The following is a 19,111-nucleotide window of genomic DNA, read 5'->3' as shown; positions in this document are numbered from 1 at the left end:
CGAAGTGCGACATGCGGAGGGGACGGAAGCTCCTGAAGTGAGGGACCAGGTTGTCCAACACCCAAGTTGCCCCTGGCAATAATGGTGCGACCCCCAACAAAGGCATAGAACCGGAGGAGAGCCAGAGCGGCCTATGCGGAGCTTGACCGGAGGCCCGCGCGGCATGCCGATACTGAGCCGGAAAAGCTCATCACGAGACCCGGACCAGGCAAGCAGGACAGCGGCCTACACCCACAATATTAGCCATAATTTGCTTTAAGCGCCACAGAGCAAGGGGTAAAGACACTAGATAAGCCCCTTAAGGGAAGCCCTGAATTGAACCGAGCAGTCAATGCAAGTGTGGCATACGCATCCCTAAGAAGCAGCAGGCTGGATTATTTCCGGCGGCCGTGCGGAGAACTAAGAGCGGCTGAAGGGGACTGGGGCCTAAGGAAATAGCTGGAAAGGCCCAGAGATACCATCAACTCCATACACCCCGAGAAAAGAGCAGAACCAGTGTAAACTGACTCGGAGGACGTGCATAGCTGTAGTATCGGGCTGATATCACATCTTTGGGGGCTACAGTCCCACCCCCCAATCACTAGAACTGTTTTATCACTGGACGTAGCCACACTCACCATGGGCAAAACAGACAAACTGCAATCTAAATTGCACTTCAACCAGAGAGAAGGTGCGGGGACGCCCGCTGAAGACTGAGAGCCTTCTGGAACAGCAGGTACATCTCAAAATGCAGAGATAGTAGAGGATCTACGCCAGATTCTAGCCGCCATGCAAACAACGCTCACCACCATAGATGGGACAATAGACGAGCTAGTGTATCGCATGGACCGCATGTCAGAAAGGATAGATAAACATGCTGAAAGCATAGACACGCTCGAACGCAGAGTGTCGGACGTTGAGGATGCTCAGCACAAAACAGTTGAAATACAAGGCAAAATGGAAAAAACATTGACCTTGCTACAAAATAAGGCACAAGACCTGGAAGCTCGCTACCAGCAAAATAATCTATGAATCACAGGAATAGCAGAGTCGACAAATACAGGAAATATGGAGAAATATTTTAAAAAGCTCCTCATTGATCTGCTAGGCAGAGAGACTTTCTCAGAAGTGTTCATAGTAGACCGAGCGCACAGATCACCCCCAGGAGGTAGATCATGGCCCATAATAGCTAGGCTGCATAATTACAGGGACCAGGATGCTGCACTGCGTCGCTCGAGAGAGCTGTAGAAGCTAAGACTGGAAGGTGCTGAAATATCCATATACCCGGATTTTATGACTCAAGTTCAGGAAGCAAGGAAAAATTTGTGCTGGCAAAATGAAAGCTCGAAGATCTTAACATTTCATATGCAGTGTTGTACCCAGCTTGTCATAAAATTACAGTGGATGGCAAACCAAAAATATTTGGAGACCCTGGGGCGCTGCAGCAATATCTGAAACAATTGTAGCAGCCGTGTACATGCAGGAAATCGCCGAGAGGAGCAGCAGACAAATCAGAACAGACATCAGGACTTGACGACACAGGCTCCTAAGATATCCAGAGGTTTTTCAGTGCAATTTATTTATTTATTTATTTATAGTCTTATATCGCGCGTGAATCAGCCCCGAAGGGGTATCTCCGCGCGTGGCTTCTGGGTGAGTTAAACAGAAACTATAGATCGGAAAAGGCAGAGGGGAGGCTAAATTAATCCTGTGTGAATAGGTAAGTTTTCAGTTTCTTCCTGAAATTGAGAAGGTTAGGAGTTTGTCTTAGCTGGAGGGGGAGGGAATTCCACAGCACTGGACCTTTAAGGGAGGGGGCACGGCCACCCTGTCTTGCTCTATTTACTTTAGGTACATATAGCAACATAGTGTTGCTAGAGCGTAGAGTGCGTCCAGGAGAGTAGGGAAGGAAGATATCCTTCAGATATTTGGGACCAGACCCGTAGATACATTTATGCATGATGCAGCAGAGTTTAAACTGAACCCGCTGTCGCACTGGGAGCCAGTGAAGGTGGGAAAAGAGGGGGCGGGAGGGGGTACTGGGGGGAGCATTCAGGACAAGTCTTGCCGCGGTGTTCTGTACCACCTGCAGTCTGCGAAGTTGTTCCTGGTTGGCGGAAATGAGTAGACTATTACAATAGTCCACCCGTCCAAGGACTAGTGCCTGAACCAGCGTCTTCCTATGGGTGTTTGGTAGGAAAGGGAAGATACGCCGTAGAAGACCAATTGTACGGAAACATGTTCCCGCAACCAGACTGACGTGATCTTTCATAATCAGAGTTTGGTCTAGGCGTACCCCTAGGTTTTTGATGGTTTGTTTAGGCGCTGGGACAGGTCCAAGCTCAGGTGGCCACCATTCCGGGGACCAGAGCAGGGTGGCCCCTCCAAACAACATGACCTCAGTTTTGGTCACGTTGCATTGGAGGAAGTTCTGGGCCATCCAACCTGCCACCGCTCTCATGCCGTCTTGGAAAGATTGCATGACTGCAGGTGTAATGGTTTGAAAGGGGAAAAGCAGCTGAGTGTCGTCAGCGTAAGAGATTGGTGAGAACCCGTGAGATCTAATAATCTCTGCCAGGGGGGCCACATATACGTTGAATAACGTGGGGCTTAAACATGAGCCCTGTGGCACCCCCTTGGTGAGCTTCCTACAGACAGATTTATAGGAGCCTAATTTGACACCTTGTTGTCTGTCTTTGAGGAAGCTTTCCAGCCACGCAAGGGCGGTCCCTTCTACTCCAGCTCCCTTCAGACGGCCGAGAAGAACTTCGTGCGACACCGTGTCGAAGGCAGCGGACAAATCCAATAGCACCAAAATCACTGAGCTCCCTCTGTCAAGTGACATTCTGATGTTATCTGTCACTGACAGAAGGGCTGATTCGGTGCTATGGTTGGGCCTAAAACCAGATTGTGAGTGGTCTAGGCCGCCCGCTGCCTCGATGTAGTTGGACAGGTGTGCGTTGACATGTTTCTCGGCCATCTTGCTGTAGTAAGGTAGAAGGGAGATAGGACGGAGGTTGGAAAGCTCCGTCCATGGGAGGGCCCCATGTTTATATAATGTCAACAGTTGCTTAATTACATGAATGATATCATTCAGAGACTTTCTTCAAGGCGGGGTAGACAAAGGGCTTGAATGTATATGTTATTCAAGATAGAATGGCATAGATCAGAAACTAATATGACGATGACACATGCAGACAATAGAACACATGGCCCCCTGTGCTTCCAGTCACGGGAGAACCCAGCGGGCTGCTACTACCCACATGTGTGCACCACACCAAGTAAATTATTGTTAAAGGGAAATGTAAAAATGTCTCCGATACAATTGGGGTACCGGAGTGGGAGGAGGGAGGTATACAGGGTATGGGAGAAAATGTGGTCAAAGGTACATTTTCAAATGGCATGATGGTTGATACGCTAAACACAGCATGACTCAGGCGCAGACAGATCCGAAACGTGATGCTCCAGGCAGGCTATGACACACGCTGTTAGATCACTCACATTGCTTGCTTGGAATATTAGAGGTTTAAATAACCACATAAGACACAAAGTGTGCTGGCCTACCTGGACCGACACAGTGTGGAAAGCCACCTCACCAGCACATCTGACGCACAAGTGGGGATATGATGGGCATCATTTAGAGTGGCGTCCTCGTATTCCAAATATGCATGAGGCATTCTTATACTGGTCAAGCGGGGCATTCCATTTACTGTACTGCATACACAGACAGACACTCAAGGCCAATACATTATCATGCAGGGAATTTTTAGAGATACGAAGTTAACAATAGTTAACACTTAAGTCCCGAATGTTGATGAGCCAGCTTTTTTCACACAAATATGGGCGAAATTGCAAACCCTAGAACCAACAGAGGTAGTATGGGGAGGAGATTTTAATACATGCTTGGATTCGACAGTTGGCAGGTTGACTAGCAATGATAAAAAACGGAGAGCAATCAGCTCAAATACTTAGAGATGGAATGGCAGATCGGGGAATGATAGACCTTTTGGCGGCTGCCGAACCCAGGACGCAAGGAAGGCACCTGTACCTCCGCTACGCATAATACATGGTCTTGAATAGATTATTGGATAGCGACACGGGGTCCAGCACTTGGACGAGCTCAAGACATTATCTGACCACACACCTGTCCGGATGGTACTGGATCTTCCCATGCATACCCCTAGGCAGTTTACATGGCACTTTCCAGTGGCAGCACTATTAGACCAAGTATTTAATAAAGACTCTATACAAGCCATAATAGAGTATTTTGAACAAAACATAGGGTCAGTTACAAGTGCTCAAACATTATGGGAAGCGTTTAAAGTGACCATTCGAGGGTTTTACACAAGCAGACACACTGGGGTGTTACAGGACATGAGACAGCAACTAGCTAAAGTAGAGAAAGAAATAGGCTCGTTAAAATTCGAATACACTCGAGGCTCCCGCTCTGCTACACTGGCAGAAATTAGGGACAAAATGACTACGTGTCAGGAATTTTCTGACAGCGAGGTGAAATATCTTTCAAGAAGACCTTTGGCGCAAAACTATGGGAGGGAGGTCGACCATAGCCAGCAGAATACAAAACATGAGCGCCCCTCCACATATAATACAGATTACAGATACAAGTGGCATGCTGCAATACAATACACCCTCCATTATAGAAAGATTCTCAGAATACTACACACATTTGTCTGCCACACACTCCACTATTTCTGATGTTGAAATAAGCAAATATTTTGATGACATAGCTCTGGCTTGGCTTTTAGATGCACACTGGGAGTATTTTATACAGCCAATTACTGAAGACAAAATAAAAGAAGCAATTGGAATCCTCTCCAATAGTAAAGCTCCAGGAACAGATGGGCTGCCTAATGAAATATATAAAGAATAAGAGACTTAAGAGCCCGCATCTCCTGGCCATGTATATGGAGACATATGATAGTGGCATCCTCCCTCTATGCTACTGGAGGCATTATTAATCACATTACTCAAACCAAAAAAAAATCCTGTTCAATGTGATGCTTATCGGCCGGTATCCCTCATAAATACGGATGCCAAAATCCCACCCAAAAGAATAGCAACCCGGTTACAGCCATTAATGCAACAACTAGTGTTACCTGACCAAACAGGCTTTATTCCAACGCGATGTACGACACAGAATTTATGCGCTATTTTTGCTATGTTCCATCAACTCGACCAGGAACTGCCTGCGGCTGCAGCCTTTTTGGATGCAGCCAAGGCATTTGATTCCATAGAATGGTCATTTATGTTTTCAGTACTACGTAGAATGGGATTTCCACAACTGTTTTTGCAATGGATCAAGTTACTATATTCCAAACCATGTCCAAGACTAAGGATAAATGGTGTTACAGCCCCCCCATATATATCCATAAGGGAACAAGACAGGGGTTCCCAATATCACCCGTATTGTTTACATTGGTGCTTGAACTGCTAGTGTGTAAGATTAGGCAAAAAATGTGCATACAGCTCTACAATTCAAATTGCGCCCTATCAGCATATCGCTATGTGCTGATGACATGGTATTATATACCCGATATCCTGAAGACAACTTAAACACACTACTATGAGAATATACCAGATTTGAATATCACTCCGGGCTAAGTATAAACTGGACCAAGTCTGTGATAATTCTGCTCACACCCGCCACAACGCGAATTCCATTGGATTTCCCCCTGCAATGGCAAACGGAGAAAGTTAAATATTTAGGTATATGGGTACATAGGGACCCTTAGCTGGTGGTGCGGGAAAATTACGGAAAAGCCCATACAAAACTAGAAAGCCATGTAGCTAAATGGATCTGGATGCCTCTGTCACTTGTTGACAGAATTGCTATTGAAAAAATTGATGTATTGCCGCGGTTTCTTTATCTCTTCACAAACATATCCATTGCCCTCACACAACAGTTCTTCGTGAACCTGAGATCCTGTCTGGCCACTGATGAAGCGAACTTTTAAAATTTACTGAGTTACTGTTCGCAGATTTACTCCCATAATTAATTAATAATATATTAATGAGTGTTGCATGTTTTTGTATTAATTCAACCTAGAATATTGTGCACCTTCATAAACACGTGGGATTGATAAAATGTGCTCTTGTTGCATTAGTCACTATGTTTGAATAATATATTAACTTTGTCTTTCTGTTTTGTCAACATTAACTGCGGCTGATTTAAATAATAGCATGTGCTTATTCTTAAATGTGCTCTTGTTTATGTTGTGTCTTTTATGTGACAGAGTTTTGTTCATTTCTTGTGCTTGAAGCTAGGTAATCTAGACTAATGGGTTAACATTAGTAAAGGGGGTGGGTAACAGAATAATTATCATTACTCAAATTAATTAATTTCTTGTGTTTCCTTGCATACTAGAGTCTCGGTAAAAGAGGCCTGTGGACTATTTTGAATTGGATGTCCGAAGTCCTGTCGAGATGGGCCATGCACAGCAAAGAATGAAAAAAAAGCGTTTTGTTCATAATCTTTGAGAAACAAATACGTGGAAGCAGAACTGTGCAGGATGCGCCTAGCATTGTATAACTTTCATTGCCAAGGACAGGACATTGCGGCGGAAAGGCTCGAGCTGAGGAAGCAATGAACTATTATTTAATAAAATGTTACGAGTTCCTCATAAGAGCTTGTGTCACACGTAGACAAAGAACAATGCCGCTTTTAAAAAATATGGTTTTCAGTGAGAAGGCGATGACTTCATGGACTGACATTTGACGACCAATCATTTTGCGAGTTGGTCTGTAATTAGTATTCTTTTAGCTAGTCTTAGATAGAGAAAAGGTATAAAACTTGGTCCCTTGGGAGGGGCTTGGTTGGCTCGTTCCTGTTCTCGTGAGATGCTGTCAGACTTTTGACTCACGTAAGATAGTTTTGATCTTTACATTTTTCCCCTTAGGTTTCTTTAGTTAAGTTAGGGAAATAGGGTTTAGGGAATGAGACTCAATTAGCTTAAACATTTCTTGTGCTGATTTTGATTTAAACTGACAGTCTAATGTGCCTTACTAAATAAAATGATGCTTATTCAATGCAAATAAAGATTTATCTCTTTGAATAATGCACTTTGCTTGATAATAAAGTTAATAAAATAGATTTAAAATGACAAGCTGGTCTTGATTATTTCATATTAAGTTACCATCAGTTAATCCATTGCCTAGATTTTGACTTAATTAAATGTTCATTTCAGAGTTTTGATTAATTAGGTCATATGATTCAGTTGGTCAATTCATGTCTCAGTCACTTATGGGCCTAGTGTTAAAATTGTGAATAATGGTGAGTATCGTGGTGTAGAGATGTGCTAATGAGACAGAATTTCCTTTGGCCCGCTGGATCAATTCTCTGGTAGCAGAGTTCGGTTACTATGGTAACTGACATGTTACATGGTAATTACATAGGATACATGTTTAACACATGTTAAGGTTTGTCTAGTTGTTATATGTTGTCGAAAGGTTTTTCCAGCAGTGTGAAAAATCCTGGTTATGTGCCGGCAGAGTAGTGTGACAGGTGAAGTTACACAGTTCATTTGTTCTGTTTTAAAATTAGTGGTACTGAAATATCACTAAGTGTTGTGGACGTACAGCACAAATTTAGGGATTTTAGGTATGACAGATTGTATGTATAGTGAGGTTTGCCTATGAAATTGTAGCTCTGAGTATAGGGACTAGGAGCCCATTTTAAAACTCGTTGTGAAAAGAGTAGTAGGATTTTACTGAGCTTGTGTGAAGTGTAAGGTGGCGTCGTCTATTCTTACTGGCGATTGTGGATTTCTATTGGTTGGTTAGAGTCCTGCCGAAGATTTCATGTATACATGGATAGGGTTTTCCGTATGAATGCGTAAAACTGATTTTTATGAAAATAGCGTCGTCTATTTCACAAGAGTGAAATCTTGAATGTCTGGTAAAACTATCACTTTGTTTAGCGAAACAGACGAATGATTTGTTTTTTCCGTAGTTATTAACAGAAATTCATTGAAAGGAATTGTTTTAAAATGGCGCTGTGAAAATATTTTGTGAAGGAGGGGTGAGTTTGCGGAGCGGAGACAGCGAAGCTGCAGCGGCAGTATAAGTCACAGGGTTCGCGCTGTGATTGGTTGACATACGTCACAGCAAGCGCACTGATTGGTTCACGTGACCAAAACGAGCTGTTAGCTGATTGGTCCTTTCTGAAAACCGTATTTTCATTGGTTGAGCAAGGTAGTGACGTGGCTTAACTTGATTGGCTTGTTGGTGAGTTTCGCGCATGGATTGGCTAGAGTAGCGGAACAACAAGGAAATACTTACGATTTTTTCTAAATTAAACGGAATAGTTTTAAATCATGAGTTACTGGTACGATAAAGAGGAAAAGAAGCCTTCATGGTTTCAGAAATTTAAAAATGAATTAAATCCTGACAAGAAAATTGAAGCGCGTGGTGGAAAATTACTTCATAAATACAAAACACCCGCAGCATATATGGAAGGAGCATATGGTTATCATACTGTTCTCTGGTTTGAAAATGGGATGCAATATACCAAAAATTATGGTGTTTTAGCATGGCCGGAAGATGGATCGTTTAATGTTAAAGTTTTAAGAAACTTAAGAGATAAAATGATAGCTCTTACGCCAAAGCCCAGATCCACTCAATTTGAAGCTTTAGTTGAATGGGAAATTGAAATGATGGAGCTTCAACGAGAGAGCTGCGGAATATCAAGAGGCCCAAAATTAGATATAAATAGGAAAACTCATCAGGATAGAGTGCGTCGTTGGAGAAGAGCAGACATGCATGAGGGTTTGTACCCAGTTAGAGAAATGGTTGTCGAAACATCAGGTCAAAAGAATTCCCGAAAAAAGGTCATCTTGATGAAGAATTAGATGATGCAGTTTTAGAAGAAATTCTTCCTAATCCACCACCTTATCAGCCAAGCTGTTCACAGTCTACCAGAGAGGTTCTTCAGGAATTTTCCTAGTGCACCTCCTAGAGAGGTTGATGAAAATTCACCCAGATTTTTAAGATTACCTGAAAAGGAAAGGTCAAGAAGTAAATCAAATACCCCAAAAGAAAGCAGAAACTATCCAGAGATTTCGGATTTGAGAAATAATTTCCCGAAAAATGATAAAAGAGCAGAGGTACCTGAAAATATACCAAACATATCAGATTATTTAAAAGCGAAGGGAGAATTAATTCGGCAATTAACAAAAGGGATGGAAGCAGTAACAGTACCAGTAACAATTGGTCCTGTTGTACCAGTTTTTGAACAAGGTGAAAACAGACATTCTGTTTTGACAAATCCATTAAATGCGGAAATTCAGAAAGTGGCTGAAAATCTTTATTTTGAATTAACAGAAATTCATCGAGATAAGACAATGCCAAATTTAACTTTTAATCAAAGTTTGTCAAATGGTGTCACACCATCAGCTGTAGGTTCTGATTCTGGGTCTTTAGAAAAGACCACAAATAAAACAGATTTAACACAGATTCCACTAATTCCACACGTTCCTGAGTCTAAACAAATTGATGTTGCAAAATTAAAAGCAGATTTAAAAGAATTAATTATTGGCACAATTGGTACTGACTGTTTGAAGCAATATCAGGACGATGAACTGTTGTTTATTTGCAAAAGTATTCAATGGAAAACGAAAAATAAATATGATCAATTTGAAGAAGTGGCTGCTGAATTAGATATAGATTTAAGTCGTCAGAAGCAATTGCAAAAACATTACAGAGTAGATTTTTCTGAGAAAGATATTGAGAACCTGAATACCACAGGCAGAATAACCCATGTAAAAGAGTTATTTGTTTTTCTAAAAAGGTTAGGTGAATTAAGTAAATGGAGAGTTAAATGGACAAAGAAAAGAGAAGAAGAAAAAAGAGAAAGAGGAGAAGTCTTAAATGAATTTCCTATGAGGGAAAAAGCTGGTGGAGGTTATGTTCATGTTCCATGGACAAGACAGGACATTCTGCTTTTTACAAATGATTTCCCTCGGCTGAGAGAAAAGCCAGTAGAATGGTATTGTCAGGTTGACAGATTTATAAAGGTTTCAAAAGTGCTGTGGATTGATCTTGATGGTTTCTTTGACATTGTTGTCCCATCAGATCTTTGGACAGAATGTAAAATTTCTGTTGGTTGGCCCAGAGAAGAACCAGCTCGACATAAAATAACAGGTGCTCCTTCAGACGATGTCATGGTTTTCTATGACAAAGTAATTGTGTGGCTGAAAAACAAGATTCCTGCAAAAGAAGTAGATTGGGTTAAAATAGACAGAACAAACCAAGAGCCAAAATAATCAGTTCCTTCCTTTTATGAAAGATTACTTCTGGTATTTAAACAATACAGTGGCTATGAAAAATTAAGTGAAAAGGACATGAGCCACTTCATTTATAGATTTGTTTATGGTTTAAGACCTGAAATTGGAGAAATGATTAGAAACGGAATTGTCGGCTGGCAATCACTTTCAGTTGATGACATCCTGAGAAAAGCAAAATACTGCAGTGTTGAGATAGATGCAAAGCAAAAGAAGCTTAAAGAAAAGGCAATGTGGGCACGAGTGAAGGTGGCTGAACAGCAGATAGCAACTTTAGAAAATAAAAATTTCCAGCAGAATCAAGGAAAGTTCAAGGGGAATTTTTTGAATAAGCCCAAATTTAATATAAATATTGAAGAGCTAAAACAAAAGCTCCCATGTTTTAATTGTGGCGAAATTGGACACTGGAAGCGAGAGTGTAAAAATCCGCCCAGAAATTTAAAAAATTCATCATTAAATCCACAGATGCAGAGTGAGATAGATCAGCAGCAACAGCTACAGCGACAGTTAAATGAAATAAGTCAGCAGCAACAGCTACAGCGACAGTTAGCGAATCAGCAGAGCCAATTGAATCAGCAGAGCCAAATTCCACAGCCACCTCTACCTAGTTGTATGAATGCACAGAGATACAGTCCTGAGACGGGATTCTGCAGAGCTGAACAGGTAAACAGGTCACAAAAAGTGAATGTGTCAAATGTCTCTCAACAATTTTGGCTAAAAGAAAATGAGAGCAGTGATTCGGAAGATTACTCATGACGGTGCCTGAGAGAGGAGGAAGAGTGTGTACTTGGAGCCACTCTTGAGGTAGATCAGTCAGGTCCATTTGTAAATGGTAAAGTGAATGATGTAGATGTCACTTTTCTTGTGGACACTGGTGCTACCCGTTCTACTGTTAGATCAGTGGAAATTGAAAATCTTCCTCTCTCGGGTGAGACAATCCAGGTGGTTGGTGTAGCCAATCAACAAATAAAGACAGATTTGACAAAACCAGTTGATGTAGAAATTGGGAATTACAAAGACAAGCACAGATTTGTTGTCTGTAACAGCAGTCCTGTTAACCTATTAGGTCGGGATTTGTTGTGTAAAATGAACTGTAAAATATATTGCTCACCGGATGGTATTGAGCTTTAGTCCTTAGAAGAAGATGGTATGTATAAATTAACAATGTTAATGGTTGAAGAAGAAAACAAAATGTTTCCTGCTTTTGATAAAAACAATTTACCTGAAGAATTGAAAGAGGCAGTTACTCCGAAAATATGGGATTCAACTGGAGATGAAATGGGTTTAATGAAACATGTGGACCCAGTAAAAATTACTGTGAAACAAGGGATAGATTTTCCAAACATTCCCCAGTACAAAATGAAACCTGAAACTATTGAAGGTGTCATTCCTGTGATTGAAAAATTCATTAAGCAAGGTGTTTTAAGAGAGATTGAGAGCAGCCCATGTAATTCACCGATTATGGGAATCAAAAAGCCAAACGGAACTTACAGAATAGTTCAGGACCTGAGAAAGGTTAACAAGATCGTTGTTCCTTGCTTTCCAGTTGTACCAAACCCAGCAGTAATTCAGATTCCGCATGATGCAGAATGGTATATGGTCATTGACCTATGTCATGCATTCTTTACAGTTCCACTGCATCCAGATAGCCAACAAATTTTTGCGTTCAGATTCCAGAATCGCATTTTAGCATGGTGTCGTATTCCTCAAGGGTATACTGAAAGTCCATCTATCTTTAATCAGTTGTTAAAGAAATCCCTGGAAGATTTAGAATTGCCTGGAAAGTCAACAATGGTCCAGTACATTGATGACCTCCTTGTGGCCGGAAAAACTCGAGAAAACTGTGTAACAGACACTATTACACTTTTGAATCGATTAGCAGATTAGGGACATAAAGAGTCACCTGCGAAACTACAGTTTTGCAAACAAGAGGTTAAATACTTTGGTCACAGAATTGCAAAGGGAATCAGACAAGTGACAATTGAAAGATTAAAAATGATTCGAGCAATACAACCACCAACAACACAAAGACAGATCAGAACGTTTCTAGGAATGGTTGGTTATTGTCGCCAATGGATTTGTGGGTTTTCAGTAATTGTGAAACCACTGCAAAGGCTGACAAAAGCAGACATAAAAGACCCGATTGTTTTGACAAAAAAAGAATTAGATGCTTTTGAAAAATTAAAGAGAAGTCTGTGTGAAACACCAGCTTTGGGGATGCCAGACTATGATAAAGAATTTGAGCTGTACTGCAGTGAAAGGGAAGGTTGTGCATTGTCAGTTCTAATTCAGAAACATGGAAAAAGGAGAAAACCAATAGCTTACTTTTCAGCTGTTCTTGATCCTGTTGCAAAAGCATTGCCAGGTTGCTTAAAAGCAGTGGCTGCAACAAGTGTAAGTCTTGAGCAAAGTGAAGGAATCATTATGGGGTTTCCTGTAAAAGTATATGTACCTCATTCAGTTGAAACACTTCTTACCAGAAGTAAAACACAGCACTTATCGAGTAACAGATTGACCAAATATGAAAAGGTTATTCTGGGATCAGATAATGTATCTATTGCAAGGTGTGTTACTCTTAATCCCTCTACACTTTTGCCGGATGGTGTGGTTTCTGAAATTGATAATGAGACTGATGATATTGATCATGAATGTTTGGATGTTTTGGAATACTGTACTAAACATAGAGGGGACATTAAAGAGGTGCCTTTACCAGAGTCAGACATTGTTTACTTTTTTGATGGCTCGTGTCTAAGAACAGACAAAGGAATTCTGAGAGCAGCATACTCAGTTTGCACAGTTTCAGAAATAGTTGAGGGTTCAACTCTTGAAGGAATTCGTTCAGCTCAAGTGGCAGAATTAATTGGTTTAATTTGTGCATGTGAAAAAGCAAAAGGGAAAAGGTTACCATAGTGACTGATAGTCAGTATGGATATGGCGTAGTCCATGACTATGGCCAGCTCTGGTCTCAAAGAGGTTATTTGACCTCTGCGGGAACACCAATCAGAAATGCAAAATTGACCAAGAGACTGATCGATGGCATTCAATTACCAGAAAAAATAGCTGTTGTCAAATGTGGAGCGCACAAAAAGGGTGAGGTCTATATTACTAAAGGCAATACCTTTGCAGATGAAACTGCACATTACTGTGCGAAAAACAATCTTTCAATTAATCGGGAAAAAAAGACAATGATCATGTTATGAATTCTCTCATGCTAATATCTGTAGTTGAAACATGGCAGGGAGTAAAATATTTACAAGATGAGGCAAATGATGAGGAGAAAAACACATGGCTCAAAGAAGGTTGCAGACAGTGGGAGGAAGATTAAATTTGAATTTACAAAGATGGCAGACCTGTTATGCCCAATTGCATGATTGCTGACATGGCACGGATGTACCATGGTCCAGGTCATTTAAGAAGAGATTCAATGATACGAATGTTCAGGGAGACTTGGTATAATCCAAAATTTAGGATTATTGCGGAGTCACTTTGCCAGAGATGTTTGATCTGCCAGCAAATCAATCCAAACAGATAAACAGTTGTGAGCATGGGAACCATAGGACGGGAGGGTGGTCCTTTTACCAGGTTGCAAATGGATTTCATTGACATGCCACCCCAAAACAGGTTGAGATATGTCCTTGTTATTGTCTGTCTGTTTTCAAGATGGGTGGAAGCGTTCCCAACTCGCCACAATGACTCAGTTACAGTGGCAAAATTGCTCTTAAGGGAGATCATACCTAGGTATGGATTTCCAGTGACCATTGAAAGTGATCGTGGCACACACTTTGAAAACAGATTGCTAAAATTAATTTGTGAGGCTTTCAGTATAAAACAAAAATTACATTGTGCATACAGACCAGAAGCATCAGGCGTGGTTGAACAGATTAATGGCACAATTAAAAATAGAATTGGAAAAATGTGCCTAGCTACAGGGATGAAGTGTACAGATGCACTTCCACTTGTTTTGATGTCTTTGAGGAGCACCCCAGATAAAAAGACAGGTCTTAGCCCTCATGATATACTCATGGAAAGAGTAATGAGACAGGCTTTTATACCAGTTGGAAAATTGTTAACAATAAATGAAAGTGCAATTATAGAGTATTGCTAGCAGCTTTCTGACGTGGTAACTTCTGTATTCCATCAGGTGGGAACAGATGTGATTTCAAAAGGAAAGGAGCAGGCTCATGATCTATTGCCAGGAGATTGGGTCAGAACAAAAGTTCATTGGAGAAGAAACTGTTTAGTACCCAGGTGGCAAAAAGCAAGACAGGTGATACTAGTCACAACATGCTGTTAAATGTAAGGGTCTGAAGAGGTGGGTGCATGCAAGTCATACCATTCGTGTACCATCTCCTGATAATCCTGATGAGGATAGTGATGACACAACAACTGATTCAGACTCTGAAGGAGAACCTGAAGATCCAGATTCTGAAGATCGACAGGAAAGTCGACATCTGAAAGATTCTGATGCGGATCTAGAAATTGTGGTTGTTGATTAAGAGAATTATGAAGATGTTCTAGAAAAAAGAACTGAAAAAGAAACTGAGTCAGAAGAGAATCAAAATCAGGAGAGTATTGAAAAGCAGATTGGAAGCTCTGAAAGCAGGAACGAAGATTCTGAAACTGGGAAGTTAGAAGTATTTCCAGAAGAGGAGGAGGACGAATTACCAAGTACCAGCTACAGAGATGTTGTTCCTAACGGAGTGAAGCTGCTGAGTTAAGAAGTTCCTAGATACAGAATTGAAATCTCTGAAACTGGCTCAGACGAGAGTGATGAAGAGTCTGATATAAGAAAATTCAGAAAAAGGGCTTGGAAAGCTGAATGTAATGAAATCGAGCCTAAGTAGAAACTCTTGAGAAAAGGTGATGTCTGGCCGAAAAAAAATTTAAAGTTCCAGTTAGTGAACAAATCAAAGGAGCAGATTAATGAGATATCAAGTCAGAATAGTGAATCAGACAAAAAAGAACAAGCAGGAAAGAAAATTAAAGTAATTAGCAGAAAGGGCAAAAGACCATTGAAGCCAAATCAGAAATACAAATCTCCTGAGTGGGCCTACATTATAATTCCACCAGTGGTTGAGATTAGCAGTAGTAGTCAGGAAGATCTGGAAGAAAACAGTGACAATGATTAGAAATTATTTTCTTTAAGTTGAGGTTTATTTTTGGCATAAGGCCGAAGAAATTGTGTTAGGTGACACAAGGTCGAAGAAATTGTGTTAGCTGGAAAAACACTTTTATGTGACGCAAGGTCAAAGAAAAGCTGTAAGAGGGTTGCTAAAAAAAAAAATTAAAAAGGGGAGGTGTTTATAGTTTATAGTATTACTACTATTGTTTTTAAATTTTTGTTTGAGTTAAATAAAAAAAAAAAAAAAGCCTAATACTGACAATTCAAGGTGTGCTATCCTCAGGATATGTTGTAAAATGTCTTCTATTTGTGTGATTCTAATCATTTTAGTTTGGTTAATTTTGGCAGTCATTTTTCCTCTTTGTATAGACAAGGAGGATTATAAGGTCAACATGTCGAGCAAAGCTGAATCTAAAGAAGCTGCTCATGATGTTGCAGGCAAAACTAACAGGGTTATTGAGCACAAGCCAGAGATCCACCAAGACAGATCTGTTGGTGATTTTTCTACTAATTCTTTTTCAAGACTCTTGTCAGAGTACGTAAGAGTCATGGATGTCAAAGATTGTTATGTTTGCGTTAAGCTTCCTACTTCCGTTTCAGAAGGGGTCAAGTATAATATGCTTCCCCTTACTTATGGAATAACATGCAGTGTTATAGCTAGCTTGTTCTATCAAACAGGTCGTCTGGAGTACTATTACTCAGACTTTGATGAAATTTTCGCTAACCTGAAGTTGTACATAGCCATATGGCCATCAAAGATATACAGTAAAAACATATACAACCATGTAAAATCATCCAAAGTAAACAATCAATACATATTTATACAATATAAAATCGTTCCGTTCTAGGAATTAGATACTACTAGAGTTGCATTTAAAATTGTGTACTTAAAATTAGGTGGGAGCCTGCGACTTCAGAATACGGGTGCGAGTGTGCCAGACGTTGGTAAGAAATTTTGCTAGTGCAAACACAATTGGACTTGAAACATCGGGTTTTAGGATTCTGTACATCGGGAGATACTCCCTACAACCAAGGTTTCTAATAAGTGGAAGGAGCCAGTATTTCCTAGCTGCCTTGTAAGTTGGGCAAAACAGGACCACATGTAAATCACTTTCCTCAGCACCAGTGCATGCCGGGCACTGCTTGGTAGAGGGCGGTGTTGACCAAGAGCTGGTAAAAGATCGCAGAGGCAATGTGCCATATCTGCATTGGAGAAACAGCTTCCTGGCCAGCACAGGAGACATGGCGTCCAAAACCCTCTCCAGCCTGTATGAGTCCTTGCTTTGCTCAAATACAGATGTTAATGACCCCTCACCCTGACTATCCAAGGCCATGGCTAGTTTCTGTTCGTAGTAGACATTTGCCAAAGCTCTCCGTGAAATATTTAGTGAGGCATTAGTAGGATCGGACCAAAGGTCAGGGAACCCCAGACTCGCACATGATTTTTGTATATATTTTATCCAGGGGATCTGTAACGCTTTAGGATGGGTCAAAAGCTCCCTCAGTTCCGCCCTATAAGCAGAGAGTTCTTCGCTACTCCATAGCCTTCGCCAGAAGACTATGGGTCTGAGACCTAGTTCGTCGGCTATTGGTCTCAGTCCCAGATCCAGCCTCAGGGGGAGGAGCGGGGTGCTAGGCGGAAGTGCAACTATCTGTCCGATAAAGTTGTTCTCAGTTGAAGACAGACTGCTGGAAGATGTATGGCCCCACAGTTCCGCCCCATACATGGTAGCACCCCTGGCCTGTGCCTTGTAGATCTGGATGAGCGGCCCCAACGGACGGTATGTGGAGCCTTTCATCATCCGAGCGATACCCCCAGTGGTCTGTACTAGTTTGAGGTTGGCCCTAATCTGATGTGGTCCCCAGGACATGGTTTCGTTCAGGGTTACACCAAGATATTCAAAAGTGGAGACTCTCTCTAGCCGTGACGCTCCCAATAGTGGGTTCGGACGCAATTTTTGGCTTGGGTTCAGGACCATGAACTTAGTTTTTGCGGCATTGATTTCTAAGCCCCTATCCGTGCAAAAGGCCACAAATGAGTGGAGGATCCTCTGTATCCCCATAGGGGTTTTGGACAGCAGCAGGGTGTCATCTGCAAACATGATTGCAGGCACCCTGCTGCCGTTCAGCTTTGGGGCGTCAGTATATTCAGTGCCATTTAGGTGGGCGATTACCCCGTTGACAAAGAGGCAGAACAGGGTCGGTGCCAACACACAACCCTGTCTAACCCCCCTGTCAACGGGGAATCTGTCCGTCAGTTCGCCAAATTTCCCGCACCTCACTCGAGCATAGTTGTTATGGTGCAATCTCTGTAAGATTATCAGGATATCCGGGGGACGCCCATCTCGGCCAGAACGCTCCAAAGTTTCCCTCTGGGCACCAGGTCGAAGGCGGCCCTCAGGTCCACGAATATTGTGTATAAGCTGCCGCCTTCGAATATCGCTGCCCTCCAATAGATGATATTCAATCGGAAGACCTGGTCCACTGTAGAGACTCCCTTCCTGAAGCCCGCCTGATACGGACTAAGGACACCCATCTCTTCTGCCCAGTCCTGAAGCCGGTTCAACAGTATCCTACCAAACAGCTTCTGTGACACATCAATTAAACTGATTGGTCTGTAGTTGGCTGGGAGCAGGGGCGAGCCCTTTTTGAATATGGGAACCACCTCCGCCCCAGCCAAGTACCCGGAATTTCCATGCCGCTCAGAACTCCATTAAACAGAACGGCAAGATAGGGGGCCCAGACGTCGGGCTCCTGCTTGAACAGGTCCCCGGGTAGGCCATCCAATCCTGGCGCCTTTCCCGATGTCAGTCCTGCTATTGCTACCTTAACCTCCCCCACTGTTATTGGATCCCCCTCATAATCAACCCGACCAATACTGATGTCATTCGTGGTTTCTCCCAACTCAGAGCTATAAAGAGATTGAAAGTGTGCCTGCTACACCCCTGCTTCGATGTTAGGCTCGATTGCCGACTGGAGACTCCCTGACCCCCCATTCACTACTCTCCAGAACATTCGGTGGTCTCTTGTTGCGAGGGAATTAGTGAGCTCCTCCCATTGGTTCTCCTCCCATTCAGTTTTAGCATGGGCGATTAGCTTTTTATATGCCCGTCTACTTTCTCTTAGCTTCTCACCACCTAGGCCCTCCTTGATACTTCTAAGAAGTTCTCCCTTTGCCTTTCTACAGGCTGTATTATACCATGAGGATTTGTGTTGCAGCCCCCTCCTCGGCTTCTGTACATTACTAAAGAGGTTGGGGGCCGCACCCTTTATGGGGTCCTCGTGAGCTTGGTATAATTTGTCATGTGAATCTTTGTTGCCCACCCTAGAGGCTAAATCTCCCACACTTTCCAAAATAGGGATTAGCCCTGCATAAAGCCTCTGGAGTTTCTCTTGGCTCGAGGCCAGTTTTTCCCACCTGATTCTTCTCCTGTTGTTGACCAGTAGAAGTTCAGGTTTGTTCTCCTCCCCAGTTGTAGTAGAGGTTTGAAGGCCGGGGTGAATGAGATCAAGTTCAAGGGCATTGTGATCGCTGTCTAGTCTTTCAGTGACCCTAAAATCCTAAATAGATGGCCAGTTCACTATCTGTACCAGGGCATAATCCAAGCGAGATTCTCTTCCCGCTCTGTTATAGGTGGTTCTGCTAGGTACATCAGACTTGAGGCGCCCATTACAGGCTCTAATTCCAAATTTTAGGGTGAGAGCTGTGATC

Source organism: Lissotriton vulgaris, chromosome 4_1 (assembly GCF_964263255.1).
Source record: "Lissotriton vulgaris chromosome 4_1, aLisVul1.2, whole genome shotgun sequence".
NCBI lineage: Eukaryota > Metazoa > Chordata > Amphibia > Caudata > Salamandridae > Lissotriton > Lissotriton vulgaris.
Note: the sequence above shows the minus strand (reverse complement) of the source record.